This window comes from Pieris brassicae, chromosome 2 (genome assembly GCF_905147105.1).
Source record: "Pieris brassicae chromosome 2, ilPieBrab1.1, whole genome shotgun sequence".
Classification (NCBI taxonomy): domain Eukaryota; kingdom Metazoa; phylum Arthropoda; class Insecta; order Lepidoptera; family Pieridae; genus Pieris; species Pieris brassicae.
In genome coordinates, this window is record NC_059666.1 from 13,254,328 (window position 1) to 13,280,930 (window position 26,603).

The 26,603-nt window shown below is 33.1% G+C and overlaps 1 protein-coding gene across 3 annotated transcripts in view; it reads right to left on the minus strand.

Annotated features, from left to right (window-relative positions):
- Positions 1-26,603, minus strand: part of LOC123720073 (sex peptide receptor) — a 167,902-nt gene that overhangs the window by 112,886 nt on the left and 28,413 nt on the right. For all 3 annotated transcript variants that reach the window (XM_045676531.1, XM_045676532.1, XM_045676530.1), the window contains one exon: positions 22,936-22,975. The gene's annotated coding sequence lies outside the window, so the exon portion shown is untranslated. The remainder of the gene's footprint in view (positions 1-22,935; positions 22,976-26,603) is intronic.

Consider the following 26,603-nt stretch of genomic DNA (forward strand, 5'->3'; position numbering starts at 1 on the left):
CGTCTTTACAGTGCGACTTTTACGGTAAACGCATTCAATTGCAATATCAGTAGAAGACATGGAAGAGAACTGTCATTTGTCATATTCATGAAATGAAATTAGTCGTGGAAGAAACACTCAGATTGGCTAACTTTACCTTCCTCGTGTTTGGAACTCGTAAAATTTAACGGAAGCTTCCTGAGTTCACGGGCATTTTCATAGACGATGGGACAACGATATAGTTCAAATGATTATTGATAGAAGACACGATTGATTGGTGATTAAACGGGAGAATGGATCGTGTGTCGTAGCTGTGATCAATTATAAGCCCAAAATTCAGATGCCATTAACTAATCTTAATTAATACCACTGATGCGCGTACTTACTAGATCTAATAATGTTTCGGCGTGTTTTTTTTTTATCAAACGTCAAGCATATTCATGAAATTCAATACACATCGTGTATCTAAAAAATCGTTACCTATCAAACATAGATTTAGTTCGGTGTTTTTTTTACGAAAAAATGTAAAAACTAGCGGCAAAAATATTCTTTGTTTACCCATACATATTTTAATATAAATTTCGTTAGACATTGTTTTTCTTAACGGAAAATACTGTTCTGTAACAATGTACTTTTGTTTTTACCTGTCGTTTTAGTGACCGAGGTAAGAAATTGTAAGCATCCATCAATACTATTTTAAGTATAGAAATAAATTGCGATTTAAAATGTAAATCCCGAACTACAAATTGTGGCTTCGGAATTTTCGAAAAATTGTATTAGCCACTTCCGTACCTCCATAACCGTCTACACTTATTGCTACGTTGCTGAATTCTGTATGCTACGGCCATGCATCGTAGCTCGTAGCAAACGGAATTGGATAATCTTATTGAGATGGAACACAATTTAAAATATAAAAATACATTGAGACTTAAGAAATAATAAAACGGTAAGAACATATAAAGGGGTTATTTCATATATATATTAAGGAATAGCATTAAATATTAACAAACTATTTATTTATAAAAAGGTTTTTCCATTCCCTTTCAGCTGCCCCTATCTGCCTTCCCCTGACACCTTGTACTAATAGAGTAACTGTACGTTAACGTATTCCGAAAATTCCTTTTATTATGCTTCAAATTGTCCCGTTAAGATTGTTTAAAGTAATTAAAACTTTTACACATGATTTTTTTTAGTAATGTTTCAATACAAATAAACATGTATAAAAAAATCAGAATCATTTATTCATCTAGGTAACACAATGAACTCCAAAAACAGAAATGTATATAACATGCTTCTAATTTTACATTTACTGCCAGTTGTCAAATCAAGGGCGTAGACGGAAAAGAAGAACTGGCAATAAACTTTCCGCCACTCTTTTTAACCGCCATGTTTTTGTTTGACATAACGTTTGTAAGGAGCTGGAACCATTACACCATGTTCCACAGGACATTTTAAGTATCTTCATCATAAACAAAAATACTGGCTATAAATTGCCATTATTACCTTTGTTATGCTGTATCATTTTGAAATGACGCAACAATAACAACAATACCAACGTAACAATATGTATATATATTTATCAATAACTATCTATTACTGCAAACTATTTATCTCGCTACATATTCTAAATAATTGCAATCAAAACATCAAGTTAATTATAAGGATTATTGAATAATTTCATAGCCCAAGCCCGCACCTAAAACAGTAAACATTTGTTCACTGCGTGACATAAGAATGACCCACTTTGCGAGCTCTGGAATTGGTATTAGCAAGACCTAAGCTTGAGTAATACTGGACTTAATACGGTAATAATACTCTATGGCGTATTATATTTGTACAGTTCACTCGTGGAACTATGTGGAATCTTTCATTAGATGGAAATATAGTTCATATATGTTTAGATGCTTCTTTAGTGATTAAGCTGACGTATCTATGTGAAAAAAAATCAGTGCTACACTCTTCCTCAGAGGCCTCAATTGTATGTAAATGTTTAATGATCATATTTTGTCAATCTAATAAGCACATAGGTTATCAGCCTCCTGTGCCTGACACACTTCGTCACACACACTGGGTCTAAGGCAAACCAGTTTCCTCACGATGTTTTCCTTCACCGTTCAAGTGAATGATAATTGCGCACAAAGAAAGAAAGTCTATTGGTGCACATTCGGTAATCGACCCTACGACCTGAGGAATGTGTTTCGCACGTCGAAGCCACTAGGCCATTACTGCTCTAAGTGTGTGTTAGTTAAATAATACAACCTAATGTTGCTATGCAATTGAAATCCAATTATTTCAAACAAATGATGACCACAATACAACATAAAATGCTGCAATGCATTATTAAAAAATTTGGCGAACACAAAGCACATTTTATGAAACAAATCCGTGTAAAAATATTGAATAATTGCAGTTAGAATTAGAGAACTTATACTTAGCAAACAAAATCTCAAACTTATCTAAAATATCCACTAGATTTTCTAATGTATTGGGAAATTCTATATTTGCCGGGGCCGATAGAACGCTTGTCAAATAGATCAATCTAACGTGGGCTGTAATCTCCCACCTCCAATATTTGTTCAATATATTCTTATTCCTGCCAGGGAGGGATTAGTGAAATCCGACTTGTTAACTCTCTGTGTTGCTTTAATATAAGTATTAACACACGAAAATTGAAGGTATAATAACAAAGCCGTGTAGATCTTTTTATTTAATAATGCAATTTCTAGTATGGCGTGTCTTCAGCGTTGTTCAGATTAATACCTACAACTGAGTTTCATCGTCAGAAGTCGAGGCAGAATATGAAATACCACGCGTATCATCTCGATGTCCGTCGTACAATAGTCGCACCATCAATTCGCGGAAGTAATAATGAGGTTGAAACTTTCATCAGAAACTTTTGATTCGTACAACCGCGGTAATTCCCGCGGTAAAAGTCGGGATTTTGTTCTCACTGAAGGTACAAGTGTATATAGTAACGTAGTTCCTAAAAGTATTACATTAGGCCCTGGGCCGTACAATTTATATTACATCTTACATTGACAGAGTGCCAAATATAACTAGCATTCTCCATAGAGATTATTGTAAGAAGATTTGGAATGATATTGATTTATATATTGTATTTTGATCTGACCGAGTTATGAGCTTGTTATGATTGACGTGTTGTTTTGATTAAAGCAGATGAATGTATTTTAATTTCGTATTTAAAGTTTATTATTTGGAATTACTTCAAATTAATTTGTAATTTCTTTACATCAGTCGTGGTCAGCGAGAAATTATATGTTTTATCCTATTTTTAATCGGTACCTTGTATTAATAGGTTATATTCATGGACTTGGATTCGTAATAAACAGCCAAAGGATTTGATGTAAAAGATATTTGTTTTATGTATGTCACCATAAAATTGTAAATATCGTTAGGATTGAAATCCTATAGTGAAAAACAAATCGGAAACATATTATAGATTACCTACTTATAAGTGATGAATAAATACTTGACGTCACAAGTCATGGAGTGCATTCATTTTATTTGACTGATATCCGTGCTTCATTCCTAACTCTATGGACACAGAACGGTCTACTATAAAGCCGACCAATCAGGGACAGCCTTCGGACATTTAACAATTTGACAATTTTAAGATTTTAATTTGAGGGTTTCACTTCCATAGATTACAATCTATCGAATAATACGTTAAATTGTAAGCAGTACGTTGAGGTTCACAATCTTTCGACAGTTCACAATCTCGCGAGATAGATTATAACTTAACGGTATTTACAATTTAAGGTGACATATACATATGGCGGCATGATGTATATGTTAGATTACGCTGGGGTGTACCTAGGTACAAGTCTTGCTAAACAAATATAAAATAGATCGTAGCAATCACTGGTATTGTGGATATTGTAACCGATCGTTTGAGTTAAGTTAGTAGTTCAGCAAACTTTAATCAGTGGAAGTAAGTCAATCAGTAAAATCTTTGACGGGCTGTTCAACTTTTAAGGACCAAGGCGTGATTATATGTGATTTGATCATTCCCACCATTCTTACTGTTCTTATATAATAATACACACTCTAACTAAACATTCTAAATATAATATTAAATACTTAAATAAATATTTATTTATCTTACAAAAAAATGTAGTAAATCTTAAAATGACATGTTGATGAAAGTATACTTTAGTTTGTATATACTAGCGGACCCGACAGACGTTGTGCTGTATGATATTTTAATCGATAGGGGTATCAAACAAAGTTTGAAAGTCCCGACTGCGGCGCTTACTGCTGGGCTGATTTGTGAATCTTAACCAACCAGGGCGCCACCCAAACGCATACAAAAAAAAATAATGATTTCGGTCCAGCCGTTTAAGAGTAGTTCAGTGACATACACAGGTATAGAAAAATTATAAATATAAAGACTTCCCAAAGCTTTACCAATTCTTAAAATTCCGGCAACGCACTTGCAAGCCCTCTAGCATTGAGAGTGTCCATGGGCGGCGGTATCACTTAGCGTCCGTTGAGCCTCCTGCCCGTTCTATAAAAAAAAAGAAGGAATATATCCTTCTAAGGGAAATATTCTAAGCCAAATTATTTCACACGTCGACTAATTCGGTCCACGGACGGAACTTCATTATCTTTTATTTCTCCTTCAGGATTTTTGAAGTTAGGAAGTCAGGTCGCGTATGTAATTCGTAGATTTTTGTAGAATAGCATACATTTTCATAAGATTTCCATACTTGGCACGTACTAAATAAGAATGTCTTAAATAAATAAATTCAAACATTAGTAATTAATATTTGACCATAATTGAACAACTAAGATTCGCTGACTAAATAACCCAACTAATACTATTAATTACATAATAATACTAATACAAGAAACGTTGAAAAGTGATAAATTAATGTTTGTCAAGTCGTCATACAATAAGTAACCCTTTAACAAAGTTTTATTTATACTAGATAAAACATTCTATTAGAGATTAAAAAACGGAATTTATCAATTTTGCAAGAAATTGACTGAGTAAAAAAACTGACGTGCTGAACCAGCACCAGCTCTTCTCAAGGTAATAAATAATTTAAGCTAAACCCCCTCGAGGCATTTCGTTAGTTGCGCCTTGACATACAAAGCGCTAATTAGCCATTTACATCGCTGTTACAAGAAATGTTTTTTCAAATTAACAAAACGTGTTAATTGCCGCGCCGTGAAATGGCGTCAATGTATGCAGGTTTTTATTATAAATGAAAATGTGTTTCAAAGGCAAACAGTTTTTAGTTGAAGAGTTTTAATTCGTTTAACAAGCTAGTAGCTTTTCCTAAGGCAGTTTTTGCCGCGCATAATCACTATGTGGAACCAGTTGCCCAATGATGAATTTCCGAACCAATTCAAGAAGAGAGCGTAACAATTCTTAAAGGCAGGCAACTACTGGCAATGTGAGTGTCTATGGGCGGCAGTCTCACTTAACGTGAGCCTCCTTCCCGTTTCCCTCCTATTACATAAAAAAAAGGTTTGTTAGCATGTTAGTGTTCGCACTGTTCGTGGACGAATGGCTTAGACGTGCGACCCTGATAGCGTATTATACGCTCGAATCACGGCTGTGGGTAATTAGAATTTTCTTGCTATTTGCGCAATTAATTCTTATAGTAAAAACACCCGGAGGAAATAGTACTGTCTTTTGTTAACATAGCTTTTACACATTAAGAAAACACTTATTAAAAACTTATAAATATTAGTGAGTCACCGTGACCACGCACGCTGTAAAGCACGCGAAACGTCGGTTTTTTTTTAATAATAATAAAAGGTTTTAATAATAATACATAGCTTTAATCCGTGTAAATGGTATTTTCTTTACCCGGAGAAAAGCTTCAGCGTACCAGCCGTAATAATTTCAGATTTCATCCACACCACCTTAAAACTTGGTGGCTTAAAATCTCGGTACACTAGACATTCTTTTGCGAACTGGTGAACCGTGGAATCGGCTCCTGGTGGAGGCTTTCCCCGGGAGATACGTTATTTTTCCATTTATAATATTTAAAAGGGGGCTTCTCCGTCAAACCCCACTAAAATAGCTGTCAGCGGTGTTATATTCCTGTGTTAATACTTTCTTCGAACTTTGTTTAGTTACAACTATAATAAACACGTAAATAATTAAGCTATGAAGGTCAGTATTTACGAATAAAATACTTCAAACTGGTAGAACATGATTTGGTAGTATAATTTCGTAATTCTAAACATTACAAATGCTTTATTTAAAATTCGAATCAACTTCGTGCCTACATATTAGATTGCCGACACATTTCTTAATTTTTCAGTCATATAATACCTGTAGCAATATTATTATTATTTATTAGCACACTGTTCAAGCAATTTCATGCGTAGAGTAAGGTTGCTATACGCGAAGCGATCAGGATCTTGTTTATAATAATTTCATTCTAAATGTAAACTTGACACGCTTTCTATGAATTCTCGTAATTCTGCATTCAGTATTGTTAATTTAAGCACGCTTAAATCACTTTGAGAGACTACTACCCAGCTTAACTTAAGGAAGCGAGACCTGGAAATTCTCTACACAAGCTGTGAATAAAATCAATGTATGACAAGCGAAGCATTTTAAACAAAAAGACAAAATAAGTCACAAAGATAAGAGCCGTCACTAAAGTTACAAACGCTTTAACTGAAATAGCATTGGGCTGGCCATGTAGCGATAAAGTGGACCAAACGAGTTACCCAATGGAAAGGACCACCATGCAAGCGGTGGAAAGAGAACCTTAGACCGCTGGGATCGCAGATCACCTCTGAAAAGATCAGCTGGCATAAACTGGAACTCCATAACACAAGACCGACAAAAATGGGCATCTTTGGAGGAGGCCTTTACTCAAACCGGGGTTCCTGTTAATTCATAAATAAATAATGTATTTATATTACTACTAACAAAAATCAATATTTTTGGTTACTGTAATATAGCAACTGAGCAGTGTTGGCCTAGTGGCTTCAGCGTGCGGCGCTCATCCCTGAGGTCGTAGGGTCGATCCCCGGCTGTACACCAATAGATATTCTATGTGCGCATTTAACATTAGCTCGAACGGTGAAGGAAAATATAGTGAGGAAACCGACTTGCCTTAGACCCAAAAAGTCGATGCGTGCGTCAGGCACAGAAGGCTGATGATCATGAAACAGATACAGATGAGGTCCACCTAAAAAAGGTTGTAGCGCCATTGTTTTTTTTAATATAGCAACTACCAACTATTGTAAAACACGAAATAAAAAGGCTTATCATTATTATTATTGGAGTCAGACGTAATTTTGGATCTAAGACAAACCGGATTCCTCAGGTCCTTGCTGTGTATGTTACTGCATCAACAAAATCCCAGCCAGGGTTCGAACCCTGATTGATTGATTGTTTTTAGAATATAGAATCACTTTTGTTGTTTAAAGAGGAAAGGCGCTATTAGCATCAAGTGCTTGAAACGGAAAGAGGGCCAGCAATGGTCTACCCTCTGAAACACCTCAGATCTCCTCAAGAACAAAAAGAGGCCCTTCGAGTTTCGAAAAAGGGCGTCCTTGTGACGTCTTACGCGTCATAATGGCTATAATGTGATGTTATGTCTCTCATTGGCCTTAGTATATAAGTTAATTATTTAAATCCGTTCGACGTCCTGGTGGTCACAAAAACTGTGTCGAGTTTGTGTTTTCACCACCCTGTTATAAATTGATTTTTAATTTTTTTATTATGTGTATAATAAATTAATTAATAAAAAACTATGATTAGTTTAACTTACCCAAAAATATACTTAAAATATGTTTATTATGGAATATAAGATACAGGTATCACTTATTCCACGTCATTAAATTTGTATCGGTAGACATACTCATCGGCAAATAAGACAGAGGGTGTAGGCCGAGAGAAAAAGCCGGCGTAAAATATCAAATCATCATAGATAGAAGAAACTAGAAAGGAGGTATACGCCACGTGTTCATTTAATTTTGATTATATTTTTGATGTTATTCAACAAATTAAAGTTTTAAAACATATCATGAAAAGCGAAACCGCGTTAGAATCGCATAATGTAAATTACCTTTATGTAACCACATTTGGCACCCACTTAATGTAATTTTGGTAAATATTTGGTATCCGAATTAACGACAAATGTGTGATGTGGTTTGGTTATATTGACATACATTTATTGACATATGTACGAACACGAATTTGACGTAGGGAGCCAAATATTTAGTATTACATATTCAAACTAGCTGCCTCCGCGAACTTTGTTCTTCTTTCTGTGATTTCACTTAGTACATACCTAAGAAGATGGAACATTTTGCTATGATACTACAAAGACTGTTTGGATTTCCAAATTTGGAATGAAAACTTTTTTGATATTTCTGTGAATATTTCTCTTTTTTTTGGGTAGATACCCCTTATCACTTAATGGTTTGAAAGATAGATAGTAGCCGATTTTCAGACTTACTGAATGTGTATTTCATGAAAATCCGTCGAGCCGTTTCGGAGGAGTATGGGAACGAACATTATGACTCGATAATTTTATATATTATAAGATAATAAGCGATAAAGTAAAAAAAATATTTTCAACCCACAAATATAAAGTAGTGATATAATTCTTAACCTTTATAGTATGAGTAATATACACATAAATCTGATGCCAAATACCCATACTTTAGAGGCAAAAATCTCTCAAACCATCAAATAATTGGTAGTTAAACAGAAACCTCGCATGCCTCGATTAGTAACAGCTTTGTATTCACCTGATTTTGTGCCACAAAGCGAGAGCTCCATAACAGCTCTTTCAGTTGCGACAATCAGACCTGTCATGCTAGCTAAAACGATCGATATTGATCGAATAAAATTAGCCTGTAAATAAATAAATGAATCGTTTATTTGGATCGATACATTTAGATCGATTAATTATAAAAATTCGCAAAATCAGCCAAAAAATAGACAAACAAATGTCATATTAATTTTCTAAATGTCATGTAATAAGAACAAGAACATAATGTCATAATAATAAGTTGAGTTATTTATAATTGTGACCGTAAGTTTAAAAGCTATTTAATAAAGTATAAAACTTTATTGAATATCCTAAACCACGGTCGAAGCGGCATAAATTCTGTAAAGTTTAATACAAATTACGCAGCCTTTAGCTTTTAACACATTATAGTATGAGTTAATGGAGAGTTCAATTTCTTTCAACTAAAATTAAACCGTCGTTAAAAAGATTTTTCAGGCTCCTAATGGCTGCTTTTATCTGTGACCACTGAATACCTTGATAAGCGTTTGAAATTATTCCTTTTTCAATTCATTATAGCTTTATCGTTTGCCCGTTGCTGACGTTTCAACGCTGGAATTTTCTCTTGATAATGTTTTTTTGTAAAAATCTTTTATATTTACTAAAAAGAGGTAATAAATATTAGTCGAAGGGATTCATTCATTACAAAAGCTAAAAGCTAAGCACTAAAAGTGCTTTTACAAAATTTCACCGTTAGCATTATAAGATTATTTATTTCTTGCGACACGTCGAAGCTTTTGTAAGCAAATATACTCGTATATATATAACTAGTCTGGACATAAATACTGTTATATGAAACCTTTTCTTTCTTTCAATTTAGTTTGAATTTGGAACACGTATATTATTTTAAAAACTTCTTTAGATTTTGCGCCATTTCACATATATAAGGTCCTTACATATGAAATTGGCGTTTTGTATGTGAGGAACAAAAAGTCGAATATTTTTAAATATAATATATTTAATTAATCAAAGTATGAAACATTGTTTTCTATGCACTTTTGCCATCTCATAGGTAGTTCATTGATCCCTTTACTAAAAAACCAGTCGGACGGGAATCAATAAAATCTGTGAAGGCGATTTGGAGTGCCCCATCAGAGTTAAATTTTTTCCCTTGCAAGAAGTTCAAATTTCGAAAAAAAAAACGGTAATCTGTTGGAGCAAGGTCCGGTGAGTACGGAGGATGTCTTAGACATTCCAATTGAAGCTCTTCTAATTTGGTAGCCGTCTGTTGTGCAGTGTGTGGTCTAGCGTTGTCGTGAAGTAGCAGTGGCGTGGAGCGATTCACCAGTCTAGGTTGTTTAGCCGCTAGTTTTTCCATCATGGTTTGCAATTGCTGACAATAGACATCAGCCGTAATAGTCTGGCCAGATTTGAGAAAACTGCAATGAACAATACCGGCACTAGTCCACCAAACGCTTACAAGTAACTTTTTGGGGTTAATTTTCGCTTGGGGCAGGATTTGGCTGGCTGGCCAGGATCCAACCATTGCGCTGAGCGCTTCCGATTATCGTAAAGAATCCATTTTTCATCACAGGTAATGATTCGGTTTAAAATACCTTCATTATTGTGCCGGTTCAGTAATGTAACGCAGCAGTCGACGCGCGTTTGCCGGTTTGTAAATAGCTATACAAATTTGAATTTGGAATTCCTTACCAAAGAGGAGAACATCGCGATTAAAGTGGCCAGTACGAAATACGCCAATTTCATATGTAAGGACCTAATATTTTCGTGTTCATTATCAAATTACAATATGGAAGGGAAAGAAAATAGAATTATAGAAATCAGAAAGTGAACGCGTACATTACTTCTTTAAAAAAATGCCACCCACATTGACACAATTCAGATTCGTTTAGAAAGACTTCAGTGGGCAGCTGCTTCCACATATTGATTATTTATTTACACTTCCTTACAATAAAAGAAAAACAAATAACATAATACATATAAATTGTATAAAAATGTTTTTAAGGTGTACACAGGCACCATGTTTTTTATGTATGTTAAGTGATACTGCCGCCCATGAACATTGCCAGAATGCTCGCAAGTGCGTTGCCGCCCTTTTAAGAATTGGTACGCTAATTTTAATTATTTTCATTACTACTATGTAGGGTAATTTGTAAATACTGTATATTTGACTGTTATGTTTAGGTTTTTATAAACGATAATGGTTAAGAAATCTTCCCACGAATTTACGGTTTTTAACATAATAAGTGTGACATTTTCATATTTCAATGGAATCCTTAAAGTCTTTGTTGTTTCCTTGAAAAATTACTAATTTTAACATTTTTCAAACGTGGTTAAGGTAGTATGTAGTTAGATTCTAAAAGGATCTCTTAGAAATTGGTGGGAAGTTTTCAGAAGTACAAGTAGCTCGTCCAAGCAAGCAAATGTCTCCGCAACTCTCAAGCATATAACATTATTAAAGCATTCCGAAGGCCGACAACAAACACTCGCGAGCCAGTGTCCATGGGCGGCGGTATCACTTAACATCCTGCCTGTTCTATAAAAAAAAATTCAATTAAATATAATGAGTTATTACTAACAGATCTTATTTCTCAACAAAATGTTTTTCTACACCAATAATAATAATATTATAGGTACAATTCGTCTTGATTTTCGATATGTATAAATATTATCTCAAAACTAACTAACTAAATCCTAGAACAAATAGTCTATCCAAGAACAACGTCACTGAATGCGTCCACACAGCGTCATTAATGCAGAACCATAACGAGTTCCGTTAATGAGAACTTTTAAAAGCTTTTTTTATTTGACACGTGTTCCATACAATTTAGTACAACGCGTGGAAAAATTAATTTTGTGTTTTAATTACAAGATGTATTTACGCTGGCTTTAAAATTACTTCATAGAATAAAATCAAAGGTGCAAGTTAAGACAACTGCACGCACTAAGAAACATAAACACACTCTTGAATCAAGTCTGATTCTGCCACAGATTGAACACTTTCAATTGTAACTATTTAAATAGGAATTAATCGTTGAAAAACATCAAATCAATTGTCAAGTACAGTTATCGGCGTTGCTTCCATACAACGCTGGTTAAATAATCTCAATTTTCCTTACGTTCATATTCTTTTTGGTAAGATAAGAAGACCGTAATACAAAATACACTTTACTTATAATCTAACTTAATATATGTAATCTTTAAAGAGTTAAAAATCCTTAAAAGCTTATTATATTCATAACTTTCTTCTGTTATTATACGTATTAATATTTATAAGCTGACGACGGAAAGTGAAAAGATATTCTAAAACTCAGACACATCGGATAGTTGGCCGGATGTTCCCTGAGATAAGCGATAAACGTTATATTATTATCGTATTGCAAAAAAGTCTTTTGACATTCACCAAGCTTGGAAGCTGTGATGTTGTAATCTGTAGCAGTGTGCAAGCTATCAAAGGAAGGTGGCAATCAATACTAACTATCCGATATTTCAAGTATTTTTCAGTGATGAATAATCCAGAAGTTTTTGTAAGCAACCGGCCACGACGTTTCCAAGAATGATCAAGGCAAGTAAGTGTTTCTGTGCCTGACACTTATCTAAAGGACATTCAGAGGGACATACTGATAATTATGACTTCCGCATCTTAAATCCAACCCCAAGACATGTCCGTTTCTTAACGATGTTGGCCTTTGCAGTACAAACCGGGATCACGAAACAGGTTCAGAACTAGCACTAGTAATCACCTTCAGCTTTGGAGGACAAAAAGTATTATAAAAAAAGGTTTTTTTACCGTGTCTGAACTGAATTTAAACATTTCCCATAACGTATTAAAAAAATTATATATTGGATATATACAATGTCTAGTTGCTGTAAGAATTCAAACATTATAGTCAAAACCGTTCGATATCGTTTAGAACAACATACCGGTTATATTGACCAAAATCATAGGTCACGGTTGAATTCTATTGTATTAGGTACAGCGTCGGTTATCGGTGTATATACTGTATTTTTAAAATATCAAAAGTTAATAAAATATTACGAACTCTTTAGCGAATGTTATAGAAAACTTTTAAAAATTGGCTAAAGTGTAAAAAAATATACTTGAATAATTTGCCTACAGTTAGATTAAGGAGAGTGTCAACAGTTTTATTTCATTATATTGTATATTAACAGTAACATATAAATAGAAAATTTTGTTTGACAAAATATTTTGTATGGTTTTTACCGGTATCGCGTCGGTATTTCTTTTGGTAGCGACTGCAATTTATTTCTATTATGAGAGTCGACGTTTATTGCACTAATGAAATAGCTGGGAGACAATATGAAACTTAATTAGACAACTTGTCACAGTACTCACATTTATTTGGAGTAGCTGGAGTTTTGCTAGAAGAAATTTCTTTTATTTTGAAATAGCGTCTGTTTCTTAATTGTGAGTTATATACTTGTTTCTTAATTAATATACTTTTATTGAATGGCAATCTTAGATAATGGAATTAACAGAATCTTTAAATTACAACTTAGAATACATATTAATTAATTACTAGCTTTCCCCGCGAACTTTGTATTTATATGCTGCCTTATTAACATTCTCCATGTTTCCTTTTCCGGAATAAAAACTAAGTACTAATAAAACAAATATCTTCCAATTATTCTTTCCATAAAAAAACATTCCTCAAAGTTCAAGTAATGAGTAAAAAAATCTCAAATTGGCCCAGTCTTCGAGTAACATATTTTGCGATATATTTTTATTCATATTGAAGATTGATGATTGATGAATTAATATTATCAAGAAATTATTAGTAGATGACTATTTTGGTTGATAACGTCTACAAAGGAGGTGTCTCAATGATAGATCAAAGACGTTGTTATGCTTCCAGCAACAATTTGAAGAGATTCACGAGTCAATTAGGGCTGTATATTATCACTGACAAGTGGTTGTGAACTTACTAAAGTAAATCGCGTATATATCATAATATTGAACTTATATAATTACTCCTCTATATTGTTGTGTATATTATAATATTAGCCTTGTTACGTATAATAAATAATAAATTAAATAAAAGTATTTTTATTACTTGCAAAAAAAACAAAGTAAATTTAATCATATTATAATATATATATATTTTAAATAAATTATACTATTTTGCGCGGCGGTGGCGTCAAACTCTTCATGCCTACTGTTGGTTTGTGAAAATACTTGACAAAGCAAGTATCTTTCACAGAGCCATACGCTTTTAGAAATAGATAGGGGAGATCAGGTCTAGTACTCTCAGGGATGGATCACCATCCCTTCGTCATCACAAACCTAAGCTAACTCTAGCATACCTGTTCCACCACTACATTGTTATAAATGAGTTGGTTTATACAATACAGATGGATACTGTCATTATTCTGCTTATAAAATAAAACAAATCAGTGGTGCCACAACCTTTTTACGTCTGAGCCTCAGATTTCTGAATCTGTTTGATGATCATTTGTCAATCTAATAGGCTTGTAGGTGGTCAGCCTCCTGTGCCTGACACACGCTGCCGACTTTTTGGGTCTAAGGCAAGACGGTTTCCTTTACCACACACACAGGAAGAAAGGCATTTGGTGCATAGCCGGCGAACCGACGACCTCAGCAATGAGAGTCGCATGCTGAAGCCGCTAGACCAACACTGCTAATAGAAATATGAATTATTGGGCTTCTGCCACTATACACATAAGTATAATGAAACATGGAATATAAATAGGTCCAGCTAAATAGGAATTACTAAGAAGTTGTGCCTAGTGTGTTACTGAGTGTTAGTGGTATTGCCCTTACGTAGATACGAGTATAAAAAAAATATGAATCACAACTGTAGGTCTCTGCCCCTTGCACTGTTGTTTACTTTTTGTATTAAACTAACAACAAAATAATGAACAAACAATGTTATTTTATTTACAGAAAAGTCTATTAAGAAGTCTAAGTCTCTTATCCATTGCTTTTAGAAAAATCCTTTCGAAAAAGTAATAAATTACGAACTATCTAGTCTGATTTAACAAAAGAACCAGTTTTTCTTTCAACGACTCATTTTGTGATAAGCTTTTAATTCTAAATCCTTTTTGTGCTTTACAAAACATTTGCCGTCCAATTTTAATGAAATAGTAAAATACTCTAGTGGATTGAAACATCTTTATACTCATAATGTTATAAGATTTATGACATTGAGAGTGCACTTGTGTCTGCGCACACACATGACTAATATGAAAAAGCTTACGGTACTGAATCCTAGAGAGCATTCTATTTTGAATATAAACAGGTACATACTTTTCATCAGTCAGACCCGATATCATACTTAAAATAAAAATCAGTTTATTCGACGCAAAAACAATTACAGTTTGTACTTACATTCTAAAGCCTGTAAACATACAATAGGCCTTTTGTATGTTTACAGCCTTACAATTCCAATAATTGTTGATATACAATATTTGCAACATTAGAAAAAAATCAGCATTATTAGATATTGTACTACACACAGTACGAAGACAGTTTACCAGTAGTTTAACAAAATATTTACTCTAACACAAATATAATATTCAAAGGAACGAAGAATATAGACGATTAAATGTATATGTATTAGTCTCGAAAAAATAAAGAAAATATATCTGCGAGACGTCCCCCGTAATCTATACAATATATATATATATATATAAATCTAAACAATTCACGATAACTCATATTGCTATCTTACAAAATGCTATGCTCACAAAACTGCCAACCACATTGCTAAAACAAATATTTCTCACATACAATATCATATACTATTGACTTTTTAACAAAGCAATAGAAGAAGAAATGCATTTTCTAAAAAAAAAAATTTTAATAACGTATTTAGGTCAGAGGGTGTTTAAGAATGCCTAGCGTGATACAGATTTGATAGGAAGATAATCTAGGGTTGGCAATTCCTTTTATTAATTTACCATACATTTTAATCTTATATTTTTTTATACTTTTGTCGGTCAGAGACGTCTGGAAGTGTGAGAAACGAATGCTGGTATAAAAACGAGATTTTCCTTCATGTTAATTACAGATATAGAAAGAAAATTTTTGAACAGCCTGGTTTCGAATTACCTTAGGGGGTTACTAATTCCTATAAAAACATCTTGCTAATAGTGATTTAGATTATGACTTGGAATTTCTTTTTTTATTAATATACGCAATAACAAAGAACCTGCTATCTTAGTCAGGAGACTGGAAAAGGACGAAACAATTTGAACTAGTAAATTAGAGTTAGCGCACGTAAGTCTTTAGTGCTTAGTAAAAAAATACAACGTAAGAAATGTCTTCCATTTATTAGACTCTAAGTAGAGTTATTGGACACCTTCTGATGTTAAATATCCTTATTAGAAAATTAGGTTAGACTTAAATTACTTATTAGTCTTAAGTTAGGCTAGATCCTAATGTTCCATGATGTCTTAATAAAGACATATGTATTCAAAAAATGATTTAACTTGAAATCTAAAGTCAAAACTAAGCCGTATACAGCACTGGTTTTTTTAACATAATAATAGGATTTACTACCGATTTTGCTGACAGCCCTTGCTAACATAAGCACACTTCAAACATCTCAAAAACCAGTTGACGCAAAGAACCCTTAATATTAACTTGAAATTTGATAACAATCTAAACGCGAATAGTTACTATATTGTAGGAAATTAAATTGTAATATTTTATAAAGCCGTTAAAAGAAATGTTTTTGTTAATCAGGTCCTTAAATAATAGAGGATTTTATTTTTACTCTATATTAACCACTCGCGTACAATAGAATATAAGCTAAATAATGAAATGTTCATTGCTATGTAACGAATGAATGCAATGTAACAGTTGAAGAGAGTGCCCCCGTAACTCCGACGATTTAGGATATCGCTATGCTTATAATACTAAGAAAGCTTGAGTGAGCAAAATGTACAGCCTTATAATTCTCGTATATTTTTTTTTTCTAGTTGAGTTACACTAAGTTGGGTTACATATTATACCTATATACCCTCTTAATTTCAACCCCAAAACTTTATTCATAAAAGGTTGCTACAACGAATGTATCTTATAAAGTTGTTACGTGGAAAGGAAACCAATCCTGATTGTTTACATTAGGAGGCGACTTCGACCGCCGTACTATTCTTAGCGAAAACTAAACTCTTGAAAAGAGCACACAATGTAAGGAAATAATTAATGAACCGCATAGATTACCAGACATTTTAGTTGTCTGTTGAGTGAACTGATAAAAGGTCTGCTTCATGTCAGACAGAAAAGACTATTTTAATACCGTTTAATGTTGTGATCTCTGGGTATGTATTGTTTTGTATGTAAAACTTTGCCGCCTTGGAGTAATCTTAGGGTCTTTTAAGAAAAGAGTTGGTACACTCTGTTTAAAGGCCGGCAACGCACTCGCAAGCCTTCTGGAAATGTAAGTGTCCAAGAGCGGCGGTATCACTTAACATCAGGTGAGGCTTCTGTCTGTTTGCCTCCTATTACATAAAAAATCTGTAATGATAGTTAATAAAAAAAATCTCTTTAATCGGCAAAAAATTAATTTGATTAAATACTGTAATATTTTGTATTTTTGACGGTAATGGATGAAACCATTCGCCTTGCCCTATATTTCATACTCAAGGAACTCGATGAATGCGGGTGAAATAGGGCCAATTCAATAAGTGACATTTATCACTTCATCAGCGATATAAATTTGTAACGTCAGACATAATATACTGTTTTTCGAAATATAATTAAATAATTGCTTTTTATACCGTATTATATATTTATTGTAACTATAGAAGCTAATTTTACGATTTACTTTCACTAATAAACCATTCTAAACAAATAACAACTTTTAAACTGTTCCAAAGAGGAAAGTGACTGTTACAATGTTGCGTCAGAGAACTATGAAACTAATATGAGGTTTAGGGTCTCTCTGCATTATTTATCTCAATTTACTACGGAGAATGTCCAGAGGAGTTGTTCGGATTAATACGTGCAGCTGAGTTTCATCATCAGACGTCGAAGCATAATAGGAAATACCACCCGTATCGTCGTTCCAGAACTGATGGTTTTTTAAACCAGTTTTTGCTGCTGCCTACTGAAGGGTTTCTGAACGAACTCGACTTAGGGTCCTTCAAGAAAAGAGTGTACCAATAATTAAAACGCCGGCAACGCACATGCTAGCGCTCTGGCAATGTGAGTGTCTATCACTTAACATCAGGTGAGCCTCCTGTCCGATTGCCCCAGTCATATAAAAAATAATGTAATGTCAAATCGAGGACATTATTAATAATTATTACAACAGTAATAGTATGTTTGACTTCGAAGGGATCCCAATCATATTGTTGGCTTGATTGGATTGTCAAAAAGGCGTAATCATGGCCGTCCCTGCCTCCGTACAGTTGCAGATAAGGCGAAGAGAGCCGGAAAGACTTGGAGTATGGTGAAATACGAGGTTCAAGACCAAACGCGCATTAGGTCATGTTTGACTTAAATGATATTACTTCGGAGCGAGTTATTTAGATGGGGTCCTATTATACAGAAGTTTAGCAAACCATACCAATTAACCACGGAGTCCTTTTCGTATTTAATATACACGCAAACTTTCACAATTGTAATATGAAAATGGCCGGTAAAAGAGTGCAAACGAAACAAGGTCGTTGAGTAAAAGTCCGGTAATCGCCATTTCATAATCTGGATAAGTGTTATGTATAGTCAGGCACAAAATTAACATTTATATTGGAAAAGTGTACAAGTTCAATATTAACTGACGGCTGACAGTGTTGCTGTTTCATTTTTAGTATAAATTAAATCACTATACACGCGGTTAGTAATAATCTCATTTCGGTTTTCCATTTAATGTCCTAGAAATGACGAATCAAAATACGCATTCAAGTACTTCACTACTACTGTGAGTGTTCTTGAGCGGTATCATTTAGCATAAGACAAGTATTGTTCAATAAAAAAAACGCAGAAAGTAAGTTGGGGATTTCACTATGCTGATTTTGCATTATAAATATATAATATTTCTTTGTAGATTTTACGTTTTAATTACATTACTCATCTCTTTTCTTCACAGCGTAAACATAATTTGATAGAAAGGGATGAAATAATACTTTGGTTAACAAGTGCAATTTGTACTCTACACGTATAATGCATCAGAGACTTGCACCTTAGTTTCAATTCACGATATTCACGATAGTGATAGCGGCAATGTTGGAAATATATATGCTACTGAGGGATAATGTAGCATTACGCATTTATATAGAAATCACTATATGATTTTTTTTTCCTTTAATCATACAAATTGTAATACACATATGAAAGCAGAATTCATTTGTTTATTGAACGAGAAAATATTCATAAAAAATATAAAACAGTACTATAGTTATATTTATTTTAGTTCTATAATTCTTCATGCTATCAACGTCAGAGGTTTTTGTATATGTAACAGGGTGATCACGGGCTGGAGGCTCACATGATGTTAAGTGATAGACACTCACATTGCCAGAAGGTTCGCAAGTGCGTTGCCGGCCTTTAAGAATTGGTACGCTCTTTTTATTTCCTGATTAAAGTTTTGTTTTTATTTTTTTCACACTAATACAAATGGTTAAATCGGATAGTATATAAGTTAAACTAAATTTATTTTAATGTACTGTATCAAATATTTCTTATTTATGCATATGTAATTCTTAAAGTGGTTATATTTAAGTAAAAAACAAAATAAAAACATTTATGTAAACTCTTTACAAAGAGGCGAAAATTGTATTTTCAATATTAAAAAAAATCTTTGTCTTATTTTGATTATGCTATTTTTATTAAAACCGTATCTCCTATGAAAACTCAAGTCTTTTGTCTTTATTCAAGAAGTTCAAAGTAACTTTATAGTCTGATAAAGGAAGCACAATGCTTGAGGAATGAACACGTTGTTAATTTTTCATTTATATACATAAAAATGTAATAAATTTAACATAATGTTTTATTAAGCAATTCGTCGGCGACTGTACTTGTCCTCATTATAATTCAAATAAAGGCTTATCTGGTAGATAAGAATTAACGCGAAATATCATGTAAAAAGTCGAAAACATTAATTATTTTTTGAGTCACCTTCGTTTGGTCGCTCAAAGCAACTCAAACATCATAGATAATGTTTATCTGGATATTGACAAAAGCATGGTGAAATTTAGAATGAGAAATAAATTACGCTTTTGGTGATTGCAGACGTTTATGGGCGTGAAAAATGCTCTCCTGTTTAAGTGTAGTTGGCAAGTACTTAGATTAAGATATTTGTAGGTAGACAGGTAAATCAGATACTAGTAATGGTCCACTCATAACGAGAAACTTCCATTGCAGGACAGTGTTCCTGTTCCACTTCTCCCCAGTTTCTGGCTGCAGGTCCACTGAGTCACTCCAGCGGTACATGGGCCCAATTTTGACCCATACAGCGTAGTCACTGGGTCTTGCCTATACTGTTGGGCTGGGTTACCAAATTTTCCACCCGTCCTGCCTTACTTGGTCAGCGAGGACTTACCACAAAATCTTGTGTACCGCATGTTGCTCTTTCATGGTTAAGATCCATGCCCCAATATTGTTGATACGTACCTATTGTTTAAACTAAATATAGATTATAATACATCAACAAAACGCCAAAACAGGCGATCGAACGGCCTTGTTATAATATTGCGAAAAATAAAACATTCTACGAAGCCGTGGAATCCTCATAAAATTCCACGTACGAATATAAAAGAGTTTTTATTGTTTGTTTCTGTATGAATGCTTTGTTGTATTGTCGGTACGGGAACAAAATTTGAATGGATGCCGTATGGGTAATAATGAAGCTATCTGATGTAAAGTGATATAGATAGGGAAAATTACTAAATTTACGCCATTCACATAATTTCAGCGGTGACTTGTCGAAATTTTTTTGACTCTTTCAAAGAATATTATTGTTAAGACTTTTACCGTCGCTTTCTAGGACTAGCTGGACGCGCTTATTTCAGTATTAGATTCAAGGGCACGACCCACGCCACTAGGCCACATATGTCCACATATGAATGCTATATATATGTCGGAGATTCTAAGTTTATTTGATTGCTTATTTAAATTGGATACTTAGAATTTTTTCTATAGAAGCGTATCTATTTCTATTTTTAACAAAACAAAATGAGTGAGGTAAATGCTAATTTACGAAATAGATTTGGAAGATGGAAAACAGTTAACCTGTTATTTATAGAGGAAATATTATGAGCCGTGTACATAATAAACTTGAATGACGACCGTTTTGTTTCAGAGATATAAAACAGTAGTTGTAAATTGTGATGGAAAACAGAGATAAATCGAGTCATTTTGTAAGACGCGGTAACTGCGCTATGATTTGTTATTTTATGTCAACAAAAATAACCGAATGAGAACTGTCAATTGTTTTTTTCTCACTTCTAGCAGTAGAACATAAAACCTTAAACTAATATCTATGTAATCCTTTTGAAGAATCCCACGTAATTGAGAAATAAGTTTTTGTGAAAAAAATCTAATATCTTCGTCTTAAAGGTCCAATTAAAGTGGTGTTAAACTTTTTAAATGGTTATCAGATTAACGATAATGGGAAACTTCAGAAGAGGCAGAAACGAGAGCTTAAGAACATAATTAATTTGATTATTTTTATGATACAGATATGTCGGAGTAATGGTGTCAGCTGCCATAATAAGTTACAGAGCTCGTAAATTAACAATTCTAATTAGTTTATGTGTGATGATTCGAGTTGCCAATATTACTAAATCCATAAATTAACGACTATTGGATAGTAATGACGATAGTAGTAATAGTAACTTCATAGTAATTTTTATAAATTTCGGAGTAACGGCGCTGTTACGAATAATAATTGAATAACATCAAAGTCAAATTAGTTCAAAATGGTTATACTAGAGGTTGATTTGATTTGTCAATGTTGCTAGATCTACAAATTAACAGCTTATTTGATAGGCTGTTGTAATAGTACTTTTGATAGTCATCATTATTAATGTCGGAGCAAAGACCATCGTGTCAGCTGTCAACCGTTAATACTGATGGTTTATTTGATTTGTCAATGTTGGTATATCTACACATTAGCGTCTCAATTTTCATTAGTCGATAATAATAGTGACTTTTTAGTCATTATTATTATTAAAAATAGTTTATGATTAATTTAAACCTTATAAACTTATAGAAAATCAATAATAAATTAATGTTTGATACTCGTTAGCCCCCCATATTAATCCATTCCTCTCTGTATCCGTCAGATATTTTAAAACTCGAAAATCATATACAAATATATTGAAGTGAGAATTGAATTGAAAGATAGAATAAAATTTACATTTTTGTTACAATATTGTAAGTGAAACGGCATACAGATTTAATCATTGCAAACCTTTCGTGGATAAAGCATTACAACGTATTGAATAGCGAAATTTTTTGTATAGCGGGCAGAAATGGAATTTTGTCATCTGTTCGGTTCGTGTTCGGTCTTAACAAAAATCTATAATGAAAATAAGCAATGTTTACGTAAATAAATTCGATCTTGTTTAATTTTTCTAAAAAAAGACGTTCTAAATTTAAAAATGTAGGGACAAAAATCACGATAAATTGATTAAGACTTTTCTTACCTTAATGAACTAATTACACAGATTTATGCCCTTTACTGTATCTTTTATAGTGGTTGTGAAGTACAAATTACCGATTGTTCAAAATTATATTGACCCCTGTACAAGATCTACCGATTACAACTCATTTATAACGTATTTACTGTTTTCTTCTAAGCACTATAAACTGACCTTACTGATATAGTGCAAGCTTAACATACACGTGTCCATATAACGACATTTTGAGTTGTCATAGACAGGGCTAATTGTCATTGGAGTATGCCGAAGTAAAGCTAGCTAGAACAGTGTCTCCAGGGTTTACTTTAAGATACTATTACATGCTATGAACGTAATGTAACTACTCATGAAACAACATTCAAAGTGGTTACCTTGGCTTCACAACTACCATTTTATAAACAATATATGGACCGAAAATGTAAGCTATTGTTTTTAAGCGAAACAGTTGTTGTATAGTTTGTTTTAATAAAAAAAACTGTACTTCCACACAATCAGTCAATCGAAAGTAAAGAACATAATTAAAAGTTTTATTTATTAAAATTAAACGATTACGCCGTTAAGTAATGCTTACCTGTACAGGGTTGGACTCGGTGCGAAATTGCGCTTAATATCTGTAAAGAAAGGAATTTTCATTATAAAAGTACTCCCAATATGCTTATAAAATCTTCCTTACAGCGTTATTTTTAGCGGAAGCAAATTAAACATCGGTTGGTCATGGGTCATGGCAGACACATCGTACAGGCATTTTTATGCTTACAAGAAGATTCACATTAATTTAAGCGGTCATGTAAGATTTGAGGCAAGTAAAGTATAAGTCATTATTTGAGAGTAGATTTTTTATGAAAAAGGAACATTTCATTAAAGAAGCACACATGGTTCTTCTATCTTTACAAGTTATCAGCATAAGCTCACTAGTCAAGAAATTACAAAATAGAGTAAAATGTACATAAAGACGCCGCTTGAATTTCTTCTTATATAAATATTATAACTAAGAGCCTGTGATGGACATATATTGTTTGACTTTTTATTATATAAGTATATAATGAAGTCAAAGTCAAAATAACATTATGCATATAGGTAAACAAGTACAATTTTGACGATCAAAAAGTTCACACGTCAAGGGCGAAGAGCTGGTAGGAAGTACTGACAAGAAACTCTCCGCCACTGTTTTTAATCGCTAAGTTTTGAGTCATACAAATTGTTTGAACTGGAGCAAATCAATCCCAAGAATCATTTAAATATTCCACACATTTATAAAAAAACTAGATGGTGTTGTAAATAAAGTGCAAATAAATTTGTTGAACTACAAATGGGGCTCCAGTTAAAATATTTATGGAACTAGTGCGGCCCAGTGTAAAGTAATAATTGCATTAAGCCGTAACTTTTAATTGGACAACAAAACGAGGGAGCTTTAGGTAATGAACCCTATTAACCTGTTCATGTTATAGATATAAGGATGTTGTTAGATAGACTTTATAGGGTTGTCGATTCCTAAAGTTTTCGAAATCTATTCGACTGTATCTGCTAATAATCTAGGAGATATTTTACACAAGTGTCTGTCAAACAACTGGTGTTGATCCAATATAATACAGGGGTCTAGGCTCCGAATATGATTAACGATTACGAATATGATTATGAATACGATTGAAATAGCAAAAAGGTTAGTCGAAATCACAGGAGACCGAAATGCTGGCAGCTTTCACAAAGAATTAGTCTACCTATTCAAAGGGGGAATGCTGCCAGTATTATCGGAACCTTGCCTAAAGGGACTCCTTTGAATAATATATTTATGTTATTATATTTTAAGGTACGATATTGTTTTTTGTTATATTCTCATTTGTATTTTATTAAGTGAGTGTTAAGCCTAATTAAAAAGATAAGACACACTGGTTGGGATATGCACAAACCTCATTACGCTAGAATCGAATTATTTTTAGTTTTTTTTTTAAATAATTCTTTTATATATTTTCAATCTGAAAACTGTCGTTGAATATACTATAGTATATCAACTATAACTTTCCGTATCCATTGCAAAGGAATCCACTCCTATATAGCTTGCTACTCTCATGAGAGATAATGAGAAATAAAATAAATCAATCAGTGGCGCTGGAACCTTTTAACTTTTGTGCTTCAGATTTCTGTATGTATTTCATGAGCATTTGTCAATCTTATAGGCAAGTAGGTGATTAGACTCTTATGCCTGACACACAACGTCGACTTTTAAGGTATAAAGGATGCTGGTTTCCTTTCTTCTTTTCTTCATCGTCGAGTGGAAATGCGCACATAGAAAGAAAGCGAATTGGTGTACATTTGGGGATAGAAACTACGACCTCAAGGATGAGAGGCTGAAGCCCCTAGACCTACGCTGCTCGTTGAAATGAACAGGGGTAAACATTAGAAATAATGACATACTGAATTAGATTACGCCGCCGAGGCAATTGCATTTGTTCAGAACAAGTCCAGTGCAGCTTTCAGTACTAATAAAAAATCTGTAGCTTAACAACACGTGGTAAAGACCTGTTTGTTTGAGATTTATGTAGGAAGTAATTGATCAGGTATTTAAGCATGAACCGTGTAAGAGTCGAGACTTATTGAGTATGGCTCCCGTATGTCAGAAACTTATTGGATTTGACATAAGTCTCGTATTTGTTTTACTTTTACGTACTTTTACTTTTACGTGAAATAACGCGATGTTTCATGAAAAAAAAGGGAAAATTAATGAATTTAGATAAACAAATGCAGGGAGAAATAGCTAAAAAAATGAATATGTAATACCTAACCAAAGGGTTTGAGGTCAAAGTAGCCAGTACGACAAAACGCCAATTTCAAATGTAAAGACCTAATATAAATCCGGTAGCGCTGTCATCTTTTATGGGTCATTGCTTTACATATCTATATTTATTTTCAAATAAATACGTGATTAAGTGATCCTTATGGTTTTTATTGAGATGCTTTCCTGAACAAACAAGATATAATTGCACATTTAAAAAATGATAGGATTCGTTTGATATTTGGACTAGACAACAACGCATATATTGAATCAATTTGGATTTAAAAAAATCGATTATGTCAATGTATCTAATTGCTACTCGTGAAGTATTTTATAAAACAAGAAACTATAAAATTCAAAAGAGAATGGTTAGAAAGAATGGAGAAAACTTTCTTGCATGATTGAAATGTTTTATAAGTTTTATTACGTAACCTATATGAATAAAGATATTCTGATTGTTTCAAAGCCCTACAGAAATGGGTATAAAGAGTATTTGACGTAAGAAAGGAAACAATAATCTATTTAAAATGGTGTTGTGCTCGTTTAAAGATGTGTAAACGACTTATGAATGTAATCTTTGTGCCGAAAAAGCCGATCATTAAATTTCAAAGCATTTGAGACGACATAAAATGAAATTAGGATAATTTGGAGCTTGGCAATTTAGAAAATTCTCTTTCCAAAATACTTGTTTCAATTACGACGTTTTTATTTAATATTAAACATGTTACACTGTTTAAATTATATTTTGTAAGTAGTGAATATTTAAACTAAGTGGAAGATAACTTGGCATTATAAATCAATAAATTAATAAGCTTCTCTTTGTTTTGTATTATTTGTGTTGTATCTAGGAATACAACATCACATTCGACCTAACCGTACGCAGCATAACAATGATTTTGTTGAGTTGCTAAACGCCACAGCATTCATTCTTAATTTAACTTTTTAATAAAAACCATGCGCGCTATCAAAAGATTTATAGAAAAAACATTGTAACCAAAAGTTATAATAGTCCTTAATATATCGTAGTATTGGCTATATATATAACACTTTTATTAACCTTCAAATTCAGAGTACAAAGTTAATGAATAAATCTAATATTGTCTCGATTAATCGAAACTTTTCAGCTACTGCTACCACAAGTTACGTAAATAATGTAATTCGCTATTATATTGATAAAGTTTCATTTACCTTCGTAATAATAAGAAGACAAGAAAATGGATGAAAATCCGATAAATATGGGTTGGTTGCATCAATTCGTGATTTGGACAGTACAAAACTTAAAACTATAAAAAATTTAGACCACTTTTTGTGAAACGATATCGTTATTATTTTAATGTAACGTTTATCGTTCCTTGTAATCAAACGATTTCAAATTGCTCTCTGGTACTTTCGCAATAACGGCCTCCATCCTAATGTAGAATTTAGCTATAATAATTTAAAAGATTGCTGGGTCCCATGCACAATGGCTC